Genomic DNA, 18,876 nt, shown 5'->3' on the forward strand with positions numbered 1-18,876 from the left:
TTATTATCTCCATTTTACAGATGGGAAAACTGAAGCACAGAGAGGGGGAAGTGATTTGCCCAAGATCACCCAGCAGGCCTGTGGCATGTATTATTTGCCTATGCTGTGTGTCAGACGAAAAGTAGAACTGCTTGTAACAATCTTGGGTTCATTAACTAACAAACCAGTGAATGAGAAAGGAATAAAACTTTAATAAACTGGAGAGCCTCTCTGGCGAGCTACTGCATACAGTCACACCGTGTTCCCAATCCCCACCTTCAGGGCACATCTCCAAATTCCTATGTTCATAATACTGTCCCTTTTGAGGGAGCATCTCTAAATTATAATGTTTTACAAACATATCTCTACATCTTCCCTCTTAAAGAAAAATAAACAACTAACAACTATCTAATAACACATGCATTAAATTCTCTGCCCACATAGTACATTTCCTTAAACCAAATGTGTCAACTACCTAGAGAGAAGAGGTTACCAGCACATCACTCTCAAGTGGGTCTTTATGACTCACTTACCTCAAATACCCTTTCTCCAGGCAGGTTAGCAAGTCTCTATGAGTCCCGCTCTGATCTTCTCAGTATCAGCCTTTCATTAGTTGTTTTCTTGTTCCTTGACAGTTTCTCCTTTGTCTGTTGATGATAAAGGATCAGTCAGATGGAAAATTCCAGAGATTTCAGCAAGTTATTGCTAAATTAGATCTGATCCTTCTTCCCATTAATAACTGAGCTGAAGGAGAGCCATTCTCCAGGAATGCAGTTTGGTAAACCAGTAATGCTTTATACAAATCAGGCCCACTGTCAAAAGCCTTTTTCATAAGGTTCTTTACTATCCATATAGACCTTGCCACAAATCCACCTGATTGAGGGTGAATTGGACTTGATGTTTTGTGATAAAAATCTCAATCTATAGCAAATTGCCTAAAATCTGCACTGGAAAATTGAGGCTCATTATTGCTGAAGACTTCATCTGGAATTCTATGTCTGGAGAAGATTCCCTTCATGCTGGTTATCACTGACTTACTATTAGTACAGTGCAGCATGAAAATTTCTGGATACAGAGAATAATAATCTGTGACTATTAAATAATCCTTTGATTGCCAGGTAAATCAGTCCGTGCCAACCTTCTCATAAGGCCTTTGTGGAACTGGATGAGGTCTCAGTGGCTCTGCCTGCTGGCATGGCTTGTATTTCAGGCATTAAAAGCAGTTTCTTACCACATCAGTAATGTCATGATTGATCCACGGCCAATACAGCACCTCTCATGCTCATTGTTTGAACTTCTCAATTCCTAAATAACCCTCGTGGATCTTCCGTAACATTTCTTTTCAGAGGCTTATTGGAATTACAACCTTACTGCCTTTGAAAATCACCCCATCTATCACAGTAAGTTCATCTCTGCAGTTTCAATAGTCTCTTTTATCCTTGGACAGCAACTGCTTATTTCTTCAAGCCACCCTTTAATTATCACTTCTTTAGGGATTCCCAATGATTCATCTTTCTCTGTTTCCTCTCTTATTTGTTGCAGTTTCCTGTTAGCTGTGGGAATTGACTTTAAAATCAAATCTACACAGGCTTGCATCTCTGTCTCTAAAGTCTTCTCTGGCTTCATGGAAGTTACTGCTCTGGAAAGTGCATCTGCAGTTAACATGAATTTACTGGACGTGTAGGTCACAACCAAATCATACTTTTGCAGCTTCATCATCATTGTTTGAATCCTTAAGGTACAGTCTTTTAGTGGTTTGCTAAATAAAGCTATCAGGTGCTTGTGGTCCATTTCAACTTCCACTGTCTGACCATAAATATACTGATTGAATCTCTCTCAGGCAAACAATATTCCAGAAAGCTCCTTCTCAATCTGTGCGTATCTGGTTTCTGTCTCAGTCAGTGATTTGGATGCATATGCCACTAGTTGCCAACAATCCTCATGTTTCTGCAAAACCACTGCACCTAACCCAGACTGTAAAGCAGCTACTGAAATTTTAAAAGAGCTTCCCGGTGCATAGAACTTTAATACCGGTTCTCGTATCCATTGTTGTTTTAAACCTTCCCATGATTCCTCCTGTTCTGCACCCCAATACCATTCATTTTCATTCTCTAGTTCTCAAAGCTGCTGCTTTAGTAGATAAGATTAGGTATGAATTTTCCAAGATAATTAACCATTCCCAGGAACCATTGGATATCTTTCTTTGGCTGGGGATGTGGCATCATTTCAATGGCTGAAATCTTCCTCTTATTAGCTTCTATACCTTCACTGGAAATACAGAAGTTGATTCTGTAACCCCTAAAACACATTTCTCCCTATTTAATTTGAGGTTTGCAACTCTAGTTGCATCCAGGATTTCCCGAAGTCTTGTTATTACTCAGGAATCACAGAATATCAGGGTTGGAAGGGACCTCAGGAGATCATCTAGTCCAACCCCCTGCTCAAAGCAGGACCAATCCCCAATTTTTGCACCAGATCCCTAAATGGCCCCCTCAAGGATTGAACTCACAACCCTGGGTTTAGCAGGCCAATGCTCAAACCACTGTGCTATCCTTTCATTGAGCCCCAGAAGATGTCATCCATTGAGTTAACACCATTAATATGTTCATAGATCATATGTATGGTTTTGTGGTACACTTCTGGTGCTGAAGCTATGCCGAAGGTAAGCGTAAGAATCTGTATCTTCCAAATGGGGGGTTAAATGTATATAGCTTTGAGCTTTCTTCCATTAATTTTAGCTGCCAAAAACCTGAGGATGCATCCAATTTACTGAAATATTGAGCATTTGCAAATTGAGCCATAATCTCTTCTCCAGTTGGTAATTTGAAATGTTCTGACACCATGTAACAATCTTGGGGTTTATTAAATAACAAACCAGCAAATGAGAAAGGAATAAAACTTTAACAAAACAAACTGGAAAGCCTCTCTGGTGAACTGGTGCGCACAGTGATGGGGGGTTCTCAACCCCCACCTTCACAGCACATCTCCAAATTCTTACGTTCATAATGCTGTCCCTTATGAGGGAGCATCTCTAAAGTATAACCTTCTACAAACATATCTCTACACTGCTGTTATTTCAGATGTTATATATGTTACATTTTCCCAGTTACTGCCGTGTGTTATCCCTTTCACTTCAGAGCAGCCGTGCAATTTTCTGGAAAGTGAAAGCTATTTTGGAAAAGTGTAAAATTATTAGGTGTAAAATTAGCAAGCACCAAATAACCTAATAACCAAATAAAATACTGACCAAGAATCATTCAGGAGCTGTTGTGGCCAGCTATATAATGATGCATGAGGCTGGGGAGAAGGGACAAGGAGCTTTCCCCATCCATTGTATCCCTGTATAGATGCTGAGCACAAAAGTATTTCAGAGCGCAAGGACTGTTTCCTGCTAGTGCAGCTGCAGACTCTTCTTACCCGAAAAGGAGTGAACTGAGGGCAAATCCATAGTTCTGCCCCTTCACACAGAGCAGGAGCATATGCACCCTTTGAAAGGTCCAGAAGGAATTATCTTCTGGAGGTTCCTACTGGCCCCTCTACACCCTCTCCAGTGTGGAAATTGACTTAAGATCTACAAGATTGACATTAAGATCCCTTTAATGCATCTCCTAGTAATAATGACTTCAGTGAGGAGTATGCCTGAATGAAAAGAGAGCCCATGGCTCTGGATTTAGCCCATTCATAAGAATTAACACACAATACCTTGCATTCATCCAGAAGAACCTAACATTCATTCTTTTACCCATGTAGCATTCTGCATACTGTCCTGTGTGGATCATTAATTATGGGATTGCCACAAATCCAGTTGTGTACTGTAACAAGACTCTAGAGAAGTGGATGGTGTGAGAAGTGATTGTTAGGATTTTATATCAGTTTAAGAAATATCTATAAATGTAAATAACTAGCAAGCTTGAGTCTGTAGACTTTAGTCAAACATTTTAAAGCTGGGTACTTAAAATTAGGTACCTAAGTCGGTATTCAAGACTCTAAATAAAAGTAGCCTGTTTTTTCAGTGGTGTTGAGCACACACAGTTCTTGTTGATTTTGCTGCTGAAAAACAGCCATTTTACATGCTTAAAAAGGTATTTAGGTGCCTAACTTTAAGTACCTTAACTTGAAAATATTGACTTTTGACTTTCATGGAAATACATGCCTGACTTTACATCAACTTGTACTTTGTGAGTTTTAAGTTTTCCCTCCCATTAAAATGTTTAAAACAGGCTAAATAAACCAACATGATACAGGCTGACCTCAAGAATTTGTGAGGACCCAGAAATTACCAGCAAGCACCTTCCTTACTGATTATTTTAAACAAGGTGGTTTGTGTCCAATAAAACATCATTCTAGAAGCAGGAAATGTTGAGAAATTGATATTCATAAAAATGACGACAAAGGCCTTTTTTGTAAACAGACCATCTCCTTTAATTTGTGACAAAAAGAACACGGCAGCTGACAGAGATGAAGATTAAATGGACCAAGACTGACTATATCTTTCAGTCGACGTGGCAATGAAAACTCATTTTGGGTACAGATGGGAATTTACCAATACAAGACAAATGATGGTATAAGGTAGAACAGGAGGTTGGGGAAAATAAAAGTTATAAATGACAACACACCCATTATCCCGCAATGTAGCAATCACAGCAGACACATTCCAACTGTCCATCTTAAAAAATTGGTTTTATCCCCACAGACGGTCTCAGTATTTGCAGACAAATCATGTCAAATATACAGGTGATATCATCGGCATTCTACCCAAAAGCGAGGGAGAGCTAGAGAACATGGCTAAAGTCCCAGGATCATTAAAACCTACAGGATTTGCTAGAATTGTTAGGTCAGAACAAGGTAAAGTTAGAAGCTTGCAAGAATAAAAACCATGTTAGTGGCGGGGCCTTTCTGCTGACTTTGCTGAATGCTCTGGAATATATAAACTCCACCCTCTGAAAATCAGGCCCATTTAAGGTCCCTCAAGGCAAGCGGAAGCCAAATTCTAATTAGAAACAAGGCACACATTTTTAACAGGGAAGGTGATTAACTGTTGGAACAAGCTACTGAGTGAAGTCGTAGATTCTCCATTGCTTGATATCTTCAGATCAACACTGGATGCCTTTCTGGAAGAGATGCGTTAGCCAAACACCAGCTATTAGGCTCAGTACAGGGATAACTGGGTGAAATTTAATTGTCTGTGTTATACAGGAGGTCAGACTGGAAGATCTAATGGCCCCTTCTGACCTCAAACTCTATCAATCAATAAGAAGGCCTGTCAATGAACTAAACCACAAATATAAGCCGGTCAAGCATTCAATAATGTGGTTCTGTCCTTTCTGCCCCTGCACCATCTCTCCATGACATTGTGATGAAAAGCAGGATTAATTGGGCAAGTTTAACATTTTTTGGACTGGACCAGGATTTACTCACCCTGCCAACCACCACTGCAATACTGGACCAAAACAGACATGTAATCCTCGGTATCTAGCTTCCACCCATATTCACAGACACACTCCATTTTGCCAGTAGTTTTGTCTGTGATTTTTAAAAGCACTCAATATTGGCCTAATTCTGCTCCCACTGAAGCCAGTGGGAGCTTAAATAGACTTTACTGGGAGGAAATTTAAGCCAATGCAGTGTTGCCAACTTTCATGGTTTTTTCATAAGTTATACAATATTTGTTTTCTTTCTTAGAACCCCAACTCCTGGAGTCATGTGATTACCTGAGAATGAATCAGATTTCATTAGCCCTCATGGTTGTGGAGAAGAACTTGAAAATGTGACCCCAGTGCACTTAAAAATGCTCAGAAACCAGAAGGCCAAGAAAAAGAACCTAAAATTTATCATTTTTGTTAAATCTCATGATTTTTGAAACAATCCAATGATTTTGGGAGGGTCAGACTAGTGAGTTTTGAACACTTGAGATTGGCAAATAATACAATACTAAATGATTTTGAAAATCTCACCCTTTATTATGTTTATTATGTTGTGGTAATTGGGCCTACAAATGTGCCCTAATTGTGAGCTCAACTGTGAGGAGGGAAAGTTCATAAAATGTCACAATAAGCTGTCACGACAAAAGTTGATGGGAAAAGGCGCAAAGGGGAAACAGAAAAACTGAATTAGTTGAAACAAAAAGGCCTCCTGCTATAACTCAGGAACTGTGTTAAGATCATGTCTGGGTCAACAAGAAAAGGGTGGAACCAGAAATCAATGGACCACAATTAGTGTTGGAATTGGGCCTAATTCGTGGACAAAATGAGGAGAGAATGCGCTATTCCATCCATCACTCCCTTTTGAAGTCCTTATTAAAAAACAGAGAGAGATACAGACAGACAGACTTTGGGAAAAAGCTGGCTCTCTCTTAAAAGACAGGAGAAAGGGAAGGAGTGAGTTTCACCAACATGGCTGACAAGCCCACCATCTCCTGGGATCCCGGGAGTCAGCATGATACCCTTGTGCCTTCTTCATCCTAATCCTGAGAGATGCCCTGCCCCTGACCAGACTGGGCCACAGGATGACTCTGCCAACTTCACCAGCTCCAGCTAAATCCCACATCCCAGGTGGTGTTTGAGACTGTCTCTCTCTTCTGCCCCACCCCCCATGTGTCCTTTTACTTCCCTCACTTTATTTTCTTTCCTATCCCTCTTCTTTTTCTTTCTATCTCATAAGAGTCTGGCTTAACCAGCCAACACTGTAGATTTTGCTACACTCCTGTAGCCTGTGACCAGAGACACAGATAACAGCAAAGCCTGAACCCAGCCCGATGCTGGTACAAGTTTGCCAGGTCTCAGAGTGGCAGATCAAACCATGTGCTGGACAGCTCCAGCCCATTTTGACTCACTGCTTCTCTTTTCCCCAAAAGGAAATTTATTATTACCATCTTTAATACCATCTATGAGACTGTCAAACAAGGGAGATTTCTTTCTAAAGAACATCCCAGCTAAAGGAAAAGGGAACAGGGGATGTTGTTAAAAGTGGGGTGTTAATGGTGCATTTGCCATGATAGTAAGCAGGCTGAGATCTCTGTATTACCAAACCCCAAATCTTATCTAAAACTGTTTAGTGTTGGACCGTTCAGCAGCATGTTAACACATTTGACTCTTTGGATCCATTTATTCCATCTAAATTAATACAACAGTAAGTATTGATTTAACACACATCTACAGAAGGAGATCTAGGTGAGACAGTACAAAGCTGAAAAATACAAAATATACATAGTCAAACCATGTGTCCAGTGCCCATGGAAAAACAACTCACCGCGTCGGTCTGAAGAACCTCTCCTTTCCATCAATCTATCCTACTGACAATATGAATCCCAGATTAAGCAACTGTGTGGAAAAGCTGCCAACATTTCACACTGCTTTATACTTAAGAAAAACAGAGCTTTCTGCTTCAGAAGGAACCAATCTAGGGCTTGTAATAACTAGAAAGTTTGGTTGAAATGTTACATGCTTCCTATTGCTCTGTTGTTCCATTAAAGATAATGTGCTTGCGGAAGAGGGCATGGTTGTGGGTGGTGGAGATTTTGGGTAGTATTCTGGGCAACATAATTGTTCATCTAAATCCTAATTAATCATAAGTAATTACTCTTAGGTTACTTCCTAGCTCATCCAATTTCGAGCTGTCAAGTAAATCAGAGCGAAGTTTGGAAGGCAGGGCAGACATTTCCGTGTTTCACCCACAGGAAAAGGATAACGCTAATAATTAGGCAATATCAGAGGTTAATATCCCATCAGAGAAAGGGAGCTGAGATTTGGCCCTATTTGAAAGCCATGACTCCCACAGGAGGCGTGTGGAAGTCTATTTACTGTACTCTGTAATGTCTTCCAGCTGCATTTGATAGAGGCTTGTACAATCACAGATCACCTGGGCATTCAGAGGGCCTGTGGTGGATGAAGGTGGAAGCAGGAGAAGAGCATTTGGTATTGGTATAACTTTAAATGAAGACACACACAAAACAGCAGTCAGAAAGTAGCTGGGACAGGCCCAGGGTTGCCGTGGCAGCCATGAGATTCCCAAGTTAGCCCTGAAGAGCCACCATCTACATAGGCATAGAAATCACACAAGGCAACAAACCTGGCAGACGACACTACCTAGCAGTATGAAAGCCTGACAAGTTGAGAGAGGGAGTCTTGAGACACAGCGGGGCAGGCCTCTATTATCAAATTTCTGTCCCATGTAAGTACTTACAAACTGGGATCAAATCACTTCTCAACCTTCTCTTGGTGAAGCAAATCAGAGTCAGTTCCTGGAGTCTGCCACTATAAAGCATGTTTTCTAATCTTCTAATCGTTCTCGTGGCTCTTCTCTGACCCCTCTCCCTCCCTGAGCTGTGGCTATCCGAACTGTGCACAGTATCCAGAAGCAGTTGCACCAGTGCCAAATACAGAGGTAAAATAACCTCTGGACGCCTACTCTAATTTCCCCTCTTTACACATCCCAGGACTGCATTTGCCCTTTTTGGCCACAGCGTCATGCCAGGAACTTGTGTCCAGCCGATTATACATACACACACACACCCCCCACACAAGTCTTTAACAGCGACACTGGTGCCGTCTGAGTCACCGAAAAGGGGCCCTAAAAGCCCTGGCTCCTGCTCAGGGAGGATCCACAACCAACAAGCACTGCAGGGGACAGCCATAAGGCTGCCTCCTGGGGACACCCCCAGCCCTGGCAAGCCCTGGAGTAGGAGGCATTTCGAGGATGGAGATGGAGAGCAGTGGGCGTGGAATGCCAGGGGCCAGGCTACAGCATAGTGCTGCAGAGATTCTAGGAAGCACTGTGGCCGATGGGGCAGTCCAGTCAGGCCACTGTAATGTTGTCAGCCCCCCAAGAGCTTCTCCAGCCATGGGAGCTGCCCAGGACTGGCAGGGCACAATGGTGGCTTACACCCATCTTAGCCCCTACTCCCTCCAAGCTGCAAGCTTTGTCTCTCTCTTCTTTTCCTGGCTTTGACTTGGCTGCTATATCCCCACAAGTGTTGAAACAGGTACATTAACCTCTGGGAGCAAAGCCGGAGTTTGCCACAGCTGACCATGTTGTTCATCTGGGGGCACCCTCTTCTATACAAATGACATCAATGAAAGAATCAACAGTATTAGGAGAAGTAACGAGCACACAGAGCTAGCAGCAAACGCAAGCCAAAAAGCTGTGGTCGTGCTTTGTAAACAACACAACGCGGTAGCGAATTGCTGTTTTGACAGATGTGTAATATGCCATTTGGCTCAGAGTCGATATTTGTGGTCATTTGAAAAAACAATTAGATGGCATCTGGGAGAACTGGCATATTAAAGAGGGAATTAATCTTAAAGGAACTCAATGACCTTCACTGATTTCCAAAGGCAAAAATGTCGTATGGATTTTCCAAGCCTGTGTGCATTAGTTATTGCTTCATTCCCCACGTATCTCATCTTTTCCTTTTCTTTTCTTTTCCCCACACAAAGTGCAGATCAGATGGGACAGATAGACAGACGGACAGTGTGTGTGTACACACTTACATGGGATTTGGTCTTACAATTTGTTGCCAACTTGATTTTCATCTTACGGATATTGGCAATCTAACATCATTCAGCCTAATTTTTTTCCAAAGAGTACCTTACACAGACTGCCTAATACTCTCCCTGCTCATCAGCTCCTCACTGCTGTTAAAATTAAATCAGATTTTTATTAAATTAACAGTCTCTACATTTAATTTCGTTTTAAACAATTAATGTGTCAATAGCCAAATTGGCAGTGTGCTTTAATGGAGTTAGACTGGCGGGATGGGGCTTCTGGGGTCTAGTTTCATTTCTGCCACTGACCTACTCTGTGACCTTGGACAAGTCATTTCACCTCTGTGCTTCTGTTTCCCTTTTCTCCCTTTTACATTTAGACTGTAAGCTCTTCAGAGCCGTGACCGGATCTTATTGTATGTAGCACGATGGGGCTTCGATCTTGGTTGAGATCTCTAGGCACTACTGTAACAAAAGCAATAAAAGCACCAGCTGGTAAAAACAGAGGTTGAAGGCCTGGAATAGCTTACGTTCCAACTATTGTTTGCATGCATGTTTAAAAGTATTTTGCCATGCAATGTGCCTGCAGATAACTGACGAGAACTGTCTATGTCTTGTTGGCCGGGAAACCACCCTGCATCCCTCCACGCCAAAACAAACAGGGACATAATAGCAAATGATCCATACTGAAGGGATAGGGTTTAGCTTCCCTCATCCCTTTTCCTGTATATGTGGCAGCTAATCTGGCACTGGTTGGGCTGGTGACCACTTACAATTGCTGTGAGTACTAATGATTTATGCAACTGCACATACATCTACTGGTACCCTCCCCTCCAGTACCCCTCCCCCAACCCCCTCTTACCTGTTTATTCACTTCCTGTGTATTATCTGAATCTTACATGGTGAGGTCTCTGGGGTAAGAGCTGCCTTTGCATTATTTGTTTTTACAAAGCATCCTGAACCCTTTAGGCATTCCTTAGCAGCTACTGCTATAGAAATAACCACAATAAATATTGTGGCTATGCGGGTCTCTAGAAATGATCAAGGAAAATTTGGAATAATGGGATTCTCAGGAGCCGATCGTAATTTTTTTTCATATATTCACCTTTCAGACCAAAGGAAAAGAAAATGGGCATTTGATATAGAGCCTCTTAAGACAGTCTGTGTCAATGCACAACAAGAAAAACACTGCAGTGAGGTCATAAATGCAGCAGGTAGTAATTAGTTCATTGCACACACATAAATGATGAATGGAACTTCGGCACTTTGGCTTCCCCCATCCGAAAGCAGAAAAAAGTCCAGTCCATTTGCTCTGTCTAAGGTGTAAATGGGTCTCCAGCATGTTTGCAATTTACTGATTTGCAATCCACTATGCATGAGCCCAGTTAATTAACACTTAAAGGAAACATGAACACCCTGTTGTAAATCTAACCGTTCTCTGTAATCCCACTCTCCATCCAGGACTGTTTATTTATCATGTACTGTCGGACCGTATTGATTAGTTATCTCAGCCTCACCCTCATGACTTTGAGTCTGGCATTGAAATTGCACTTGAATATGACAATGCACATTTCACGTTCTGATGCACGTACTCACAGACACTTGAAAATTCATTCTTCACAGGTGGCGCTCACATGAACTTGTAACAAAAAAGTATTGAATCACATCATATTTTTCTCTGATTGCTGCTGGTTTGCAGCTCATGGTAATGAAGAAGACTATATTAGAACTAAATTGCAGAGAATTCTGAGGAATAAGGGTGTTGCTATGAAGAAAAGTTCCTAGTACATCATCAAAACATTCACGTTTGGTGGCAAGGGTCTGTGCTTTTTTTTTTCCTAACACCACTGATCACCTAAGATCTGGAATTCTCTTACCGATTAGATCCTGCAATCAAGATCTTAAAAAATGGGTGTCTAGAATTACGGTCATGGCCTGGATTTTCGGAAATGCTCACAATGGGAGCAACTGGGTGTGCTGAGCTCCTTTGACAATCTGGTCACCTAAGTCTGTATTTTGAGCACCAAAAGAAATGCTGAATTTTTCAGCAACCTGGTAGCCTCCCTGGAAGACTATTCCACTGGCCTCCCTGGAAGCCAATTTCACTTCCAGGCAGAAAGTAAAATTGACAGGAGCCTTCCAGCACACTGTTGCTCGGCCCCAGAGGGGGAGGAAAAGGCAGAGAATCAGGGCTCAGCGACTCTCCCAGAAAGCTTTAATTAATTTCACTGCAGGAAGGAAGCAAAATTGACAAGAGCTTTCCAAGTGGGCAGCTGGGGAACCATCATCAAGATTTTTCCAATGGAAAATGTTTGGTTTTGTGTAAAGGGCACTTGACATCATAAAATCGCTCAGACAACGAATTTAAACAGTGCTGAGCACCCAGCCATTCCCACTGGTTTCAATAGGATCTGCCAGGCACTCAGCATTAATTTAGGTGCCTGGAAAAATATTTAGGGCTGGAATTCTCAAAAGATCCTGAGTGAGTTACGTACCCAAATCCCAATGAAATTGCCACCCGTTCATTAAAATCTCTGCCTCTCTTTGTAAGAGGGAAATGTAGGGCTTGAAAGGGACCTCAAGAAGTCATCAAGTCCAGCCCCCTACAATGAGGCAGGGCCAAGTAAACCTCGACTATCCCTGACAGGTGTTTGTCCAACCTGTTCTTAACCCCTCCTCCCATCCCCCACATGATGGAGATTCCACAACCTCCCTTGGAAGCCTATTCCAGAGCTTAACTATTCTTGTAGTTAGAAAGGTTTTTTTTTTTTACTCTTAATCTTCCTTGATGCAGAATAAGCCCATTACATCTTGTCCTACCCTCAGTGGATCACAGTTCTCTTTAGAAACAGCCCTTAACATATTTGAAGACTGTTATCAGGTCTCCCTTCAGTCTTCTGTTCTGTTATTAAACACGCTCAGTTTTTTTAATCTTTCCGTGTAGATCAGGCTTTCTAAAACTTATCATTTTTGTTGTCAAGTTTTAGAGGAGTAGCCATGTTAGTCTGGATCTGTAAAAGCGGCAAAGAGTCCGGTGGCACCTTATAGACTAACAGACGTATTGCAGCATAAGCTTTCGTGGGTGAATCCCCACTTCTTCAGATACATGACATGACATGACATGACATGCATCTGAAGAAGTGGGAATTCACCCACGAAAGCTTATGCTCCAATACATCTGTTAGTCTATAAGGTGCCACAGGACTCTTTGCCATTTTTGTTGGTGTCCTCTGAACTCTCTCCAATCTATACCATCTTTCCTAAAGTGTGTTGCCCAGAACTGGACACTGTATTCCAGCTAAAGCTTCATCAGTGCCAAGTAGAGCAGGACAGTTACCTCCCATGTCTTGCATACAACATTCTTGTTAACGCACCCCAGAATCATAGGACTTGAGAGGTCATCTAGTCTAATCCCCTGCGCTCCTGGCAGGACTAAGTATTATCTAGACCATCCCTGACATTGTCCGACCTGCTCTTAAAAACCTCCAATGACAGAAATTCCACAACTTCCCTAGGCAATTCCTTCCAGTGCTTAACTACCCTGACAGAAAGGTTTTCCTAATGTCCAACCTAAACCACCCTTGCTGCAGTTTAAGCCCATTGCTTCTTGTCCTATCCTCCGAGGTTAACAAGAACATTTTTCTCCCTTCTCCTTGTAACAATCTTTTATGTACTTAAAAATGCATGTCCCTCTTCAGTCTTCTCTTCTCCAGATTAAACACACCCAATTTTTTCAGACTTTCCTCACAATTCATGTTTTCTAGACCTTTAATAATTTTTGTTGCTCTTCTCTGAACTTTCTCCAGTTTGTCCACATCTTTCCTGAAATGTGGCAGCCAGAACTGGACACAATACTCCAGCTGAGACCTAATCAGCACAGAGTAGAGCAGAAGAATTACTTCTTGTGTCTTGCTTACAGCACTCCTGCTAATAACTCCCAGAATGATGTTCGCTTTTTTTGCAGCAGTGTTACACTATTGACTCATATTTAGCCTGTGATTCACTGTGACCCCCGGATCTCTTTCCGCAGCACTCCTGCCTAGACAGTCATTTCCCATTTTGTACGTGTGCCACTGATTGCTCCTTCCTAAGTGAAATACTTCACATTTGTCCTTGTTGAATTTCATCCTATTTACTTCAGACCATTTCTCCAGTTTGTTCAGATCATTTTGAGTTTTAATCCTGTCCTCCAAAGCACTTGCAACTCTCCAAGCTTGGTATTGTCCACAAACTTTATAAGTGTCCTCGCTATGCCATTATCTAAATCAGGGATGGCCAACCTGAGCCTGAGAAGGAGCCAGAATTTACCAATGTACATTGCCAAAGAGCCACAGTAATATATCAGCAGCCCCCCAGCTGCTCCCACCACCCAGTCCCAGCGTCTCCCACCCACCAGCAGCCCCGGCAATCAGCACCTCCCCCTCCCTCCCAATCAGCTCTTTCGTGGCATGCAGGAGGCTCTGGGGGGGAGGGGAAAGGAGCAAGAGCAGGGCAGGCTCAGGGGAGGGGGCGGGAAGGGGTGGAGTGGGTGCAGGGCCTGTGGCAGAGCCAGGGGTTGAGCCGTGAGCACCCCCTGGCACACTGGAAAGTTGGCACCTGTAGCTCCAGCCCCAGAGTCGGTGCCTAGACAAGGAGCCGCATCTTAACTTCTGAAGAGCCACATGTGGCTCCAGAGCTACAGGTTGGCCACCCCTGATCTAAATCACTGATGCAGATATTGAAGAAAAGAAGTGGAACCAGAACCGATCCCTGCAGGACCCCACTTGTCATTCCCTTCCAGCATGACTGTGAACCACTGATCCATTCCCAGAGAGTAGGTATTTCCAGCCAATCATGCACCCACCTTATAGTAGCTCCACCTAGGTTGTATTTCCCTAGTTTGTTTGTGAGAAGGTCATGCAAGACGGTATCAAAAGCCTTACTAAAGTCAAGATATACCACATTCACTGCTTCCCCCCTATCCCCACACGGCTTGTTACCCTGTCAAAGAAAGCCATTAGGTTGGTTTGATATTAGCCTGTTTCACAACTGCATCACGTTGTTGACTCAGATTCGATTTGTGGTCCACTATAACCCCCAGACCCTCTTCAGCAGTAATACCTTCGAGCCAGTTATTCTCCATTTCATAGTTGTGCATTTGATGTTTCCTCCCTACTTTGCTCTTACTGAATTTCATTTTGTTGGTGTCAGACCAGTTTTCTAATTTTCAAGGTCGCTTTGAATTCTGTGATGATGACATGATCATCTTCACAGCAACTAATTAAGATGTCACAAACACATAGCATTATGGGCCAAATTCATCCCTGCTGTAACTGCTTTAAAGTCCTTTGAAACTACTGGGTGCTCAGCACTTCTGAAAGTCATGTCAAATATTCATTTTCCTAAATAGATTTAGGTGACATCAGTCACACAAGTGTGAATATATCGGTCTCGCTTTTGATTGGAGCCAAAACTTTCTCTGAGCCCCTGAGACATCTTTGCAATAGGTTCATGAATGTATATCTTCTGTTTCTCCACTGTTAAGACATTTCTATTCACAAAGGAACCATCTGATATTTGGCCTTGTAGCAACAATGAAGGAGAATATGAATTGACAGAACCCAAATCAGCACGCAGGGTAAAATTCATGTGCTGTACTGGGCTCTATATAGGGCCTTAACATGCAGTTTAAGTGGTGCACAGGTCTCTGTCTGGACCCTCTGCACTGGGGTGAATTTCACCCCAAGTCTTGGAGTACGTCTACACAGCAGCAGGAGCCTAAAAACAGTGGTGTGGCTACTGCAGCAACACGGGCAGCAGGTGCTATGGGTGTCGGATGGCCTTGTACTCAGGACAGCTAGCCCCACCTGCCCTTCATGCTGCCCCAGCGCCACTTCTCTTTTGATGGCATCAGCTCAAGCAGAGCTAGTGCAGGTACGGCTCCTCGAGCTGGAAAAAAACGACACCTCCAGCTCGAATGTAGATGTCTTCAGTGTCTCTATGCTCCTGTATCCCCGTACTCAAACCTCTCCCTCCTTCATTGATAGCTCCCCACTACCTGGTTCAAGATCCCCTATCTTGTAATTTAAGGAATCTCTGTCTGATTTCTATCCCTCCTGCTGAAGACAGAATCCCAAGCTCAGTCCCACATCTACCCTGAAGAATGCCCTCAACTGCTTTCTATTCCTAGCTGTAGCTGTCTCTACCGCCTCTTCCGTGAAACCCTTTTTTGCCCTAGCTTCCTCTGTTCCTCTCCCGTGTGGTCTGGTTCACTCTCCAGATTGCTTTTGCCTCTCCTATAACCCTAGCCTGCGTCCAAGACGTTCTACAGCTGAGCCAGCACATGAAATTGGAAGTTTGTGGAACATTACTTTTTTTAACTTAAAGGAACCCAAAGAAACAGGTATGTTGGCAACAAGAAGAAAGCCAAGGAATGTGTGGGCCCCTTACTGAATGAGGGAGGCAACCTAGTGACAGAGGATGTGGAAAAAGCTAATGTACTCAATGCTTTTTTTGCCTCTGTTTTCACTAACAAGGTCAGCTCCCAGACTGCTGCGCTGGGCATCACAAAATGCGGAAGAGATGGCCAGCCCTCTGTGGAGATAGAGGCGGTTAGGGACTATTTAGAAAAGCTGGACGTGCACAAGTCCATGGGGCCGGACGAGTTGCATCCGAGAGTGCTGAAGGAATTGGCGGCTGTGATTGCAGAGCCACTGGCCATTATCTTTGAAAACTCGTGGCGAACCGGGGAAGTCCCGGATGACTGGAAAAAGGCTAATGTAGTGCCAATCTTTAAAAAAGGGAAGAAGGAAGATCCTGGGAACTACAGGCCAGTCAGCCTCACCTCAGTCCCTGGAAAAATCATGGAGCAGGTCCTCAAAGAATCAATCCTGAAGCACTTGCATGAGAGGAAAGTGATCAGGAACAGCCAGCATGGATTCACCAAGGGAAGGTCATGCCTGACTAATCTAATCGCCTTTTATGATGAGATTACTGGTTCTGTGGATGAAGGGAAAGCAGTGGATGTATTGTTTCTTGACTTTAGCAAAGCTTTTGACACGGTCTCCCATAGTATTCTTGTCAGCAAGTTAAGGAAGTATGGGCTGGATGAATGCACTATAAGGTGGGTAGAAAGCTGGCTAAATTGTCGGGCTCAACGGGTAGTGATCAATGGCTCCATGTCTAGTTGGCAGCCGGTATCAAGTGGAGTGCCCCAAGGGTCGGTCCTGGGGCCGGTTTTATTCAATATCTTCATAAATGATCTGGAGGATGGTGTGGATTGCACTCTCAGCAAATTTGCGGATGATACTAAACTGGGAGGAGTGGTAGATACGCTGGAGGGGAGGGATAGGATACAGAAGGACCTAGACCAATTGGAAGATTGGGCCAAAAGGAATCTGATGAGGTTCAATAAGGATAAGTGCAGGGTCCTGCACTTAGGACGGAAGAACCCAATGCACAGCTACAGACTAGGGACCGAATGGCTAGGCAGCAGTTCTGCAGAAAAGGACCTAGGGGTGACAGTGGACGAGAAGCTGGATATGAGTCAGCAGTGTGCCCTTGTTGCCAAGAAGGCCAATGGCATTTTGGGATGTATAAGTAGGGGCATAGCGAGCAGATCGAGGGACGTGATCGTTCCCCTCTATTCGACATTGGTGAGGCCTCATCTGGAGTACTGTGTCCAGTTTTGGGCCCCACACTTCAAGAAGGATGTGGATAAATTGGAGAGAGTCCAGCGAAGGGCAACAAAAATGATTAGGGGACTGGAACACATGAGTTATGAGGAGAGGCTGAGGGAGCTGGGATTGTTTAGCCTGCAGAAGAGAAGAATGAGGGGGGATTTGATAGCTGCTTTCAACTACCTGAAAGGGGGTTCCAAAGAGGATGGCTCTAGACTGTTCTCAATGGTAGCAGATGACAGAACGAGGAGTAATGGTCTCAAGTTGCAGTGGGGGAGGTTTAGATTGGATATTAGGAAAAACTTTTTCACTAAGAGGGTGGTGAAACACTGGAATGCGTTACCTAGGGAGGTGGTAGAATCTCCTTCCTTAGAGGTTTTTAAGGTCAGGCTTGACAAAGCCCTGGCTGGGATGATTTAACTGGGAATTGGTCCTGCTTTGAGCAGGGGGTTGGACTAGATGACCTTCTGGGGTCCCTTCCAACCCTGATATTCTATGATTCTATGAAATATCAGGAAAAAAAACAGGTCCAATTTTTTAGCAGGAAGCAATATCAAAGGTTTTCTCTACAAATGGCACAGAATCGTTTACTGTCAAAATTGTGTAGAAATTTTACTTTTCTCTTGAAGAGATTCTAGGACAAACGTGGAAGCTAAATTCAATTGATATGATCTTCTGAGCGGAAATCACAATGCAACCTTAACTATGGAGCCATTAAGAGCAACTGCAGCGTATATACATGCATGCACAGATGGACTGACAGACAGAAAGACAAATCTACACATAGAAGACAGACACAACACACGTAGATAGATAGGTGCGTAGGTAGATAGAGTCACATGAATTCGGGAGACTGTTTAATACTTTGCTCACATGCACTAAAGAAGTCTCAATTTCGGGGCCTCACTGGGATGTCAGTCTCAAACTGACAAAAACAATGTCACATAAAAGAAACATTTTAAGTTCATGTGTGCTAGGAACCTGTTAATTTTCAAACATTTCAATCTCTCTCTCTCTCTCTCTCTCTCTCAAGATTTGTCCTCTGAGAATATTGCTCAACAGCAGTGGGCGAACCTGAAACTAGAAAGAAAACTTGGCATGAAAATACAAAAATCTTTAAAGATTGTGTTGAATCACACTGCTTGAACGGAAACTGCACCCCAGAAAAAGGAATCCTGCTTAGCTGCCCAGAAAATAAGTCATGGGTCAGATCCTGTTACCCTTTACTCACCTTGAACAACACCTCATCATGGAGCAGGTCCTCAAAGAATCAATCCTGAAGCACTTACATGAGAGGAAAGTGATCAGGAACAGTCAGCATGGATTCACCAAGGGAAGGTCATGCCTGACTAATCTAATCGCCTTCTATGATGAGATTACTGGTTCTGTGGATGAAGGGAAAGCAGTGGATGTATTGTTTCTTGACTTTAGCAAAGCTTTTGACACTGTCTCCCACAGTATGCTTGTCAGCAAGTTAAAGAAGTATGGGCTGGATGAATGCACTATAAGGTGGGTAGAAAGTTGGCTAGATTGTCGGGCTCAACGGGTAGTGAGCAATGGCTCCATGTCTAGTTGGCAGCCGGTGTCAAGTGGAGTGCCCCAGGGGTCGGTCCTGGGGCCGGTTTTGTTCAATATCTTCATAAATGATCTGGAGGATGGTGTGGATTGCACTCTCAGCAAATTTGCGGATGATACTAAACTGGGAGGAGTGGTAGATACGCTGAAGGGCAGGGATAGGATACAGAGGGACCTAGACA

The sequence above is a fragment of the Lepidochelys kempii genome, chromosome 4, assembly GCF_965140285.1.
Source record: "Lepidochelys kempii isolate rLepKem1 chromosome 4, rLepKem1.hap1, whole genome shotgun sequence".
Taxonomy (NCBI): Eukaryota; Metazoa; Chordata; order Testudines; family Cheloniidae; genus Lepidochelys; species Lepidochelys kempii.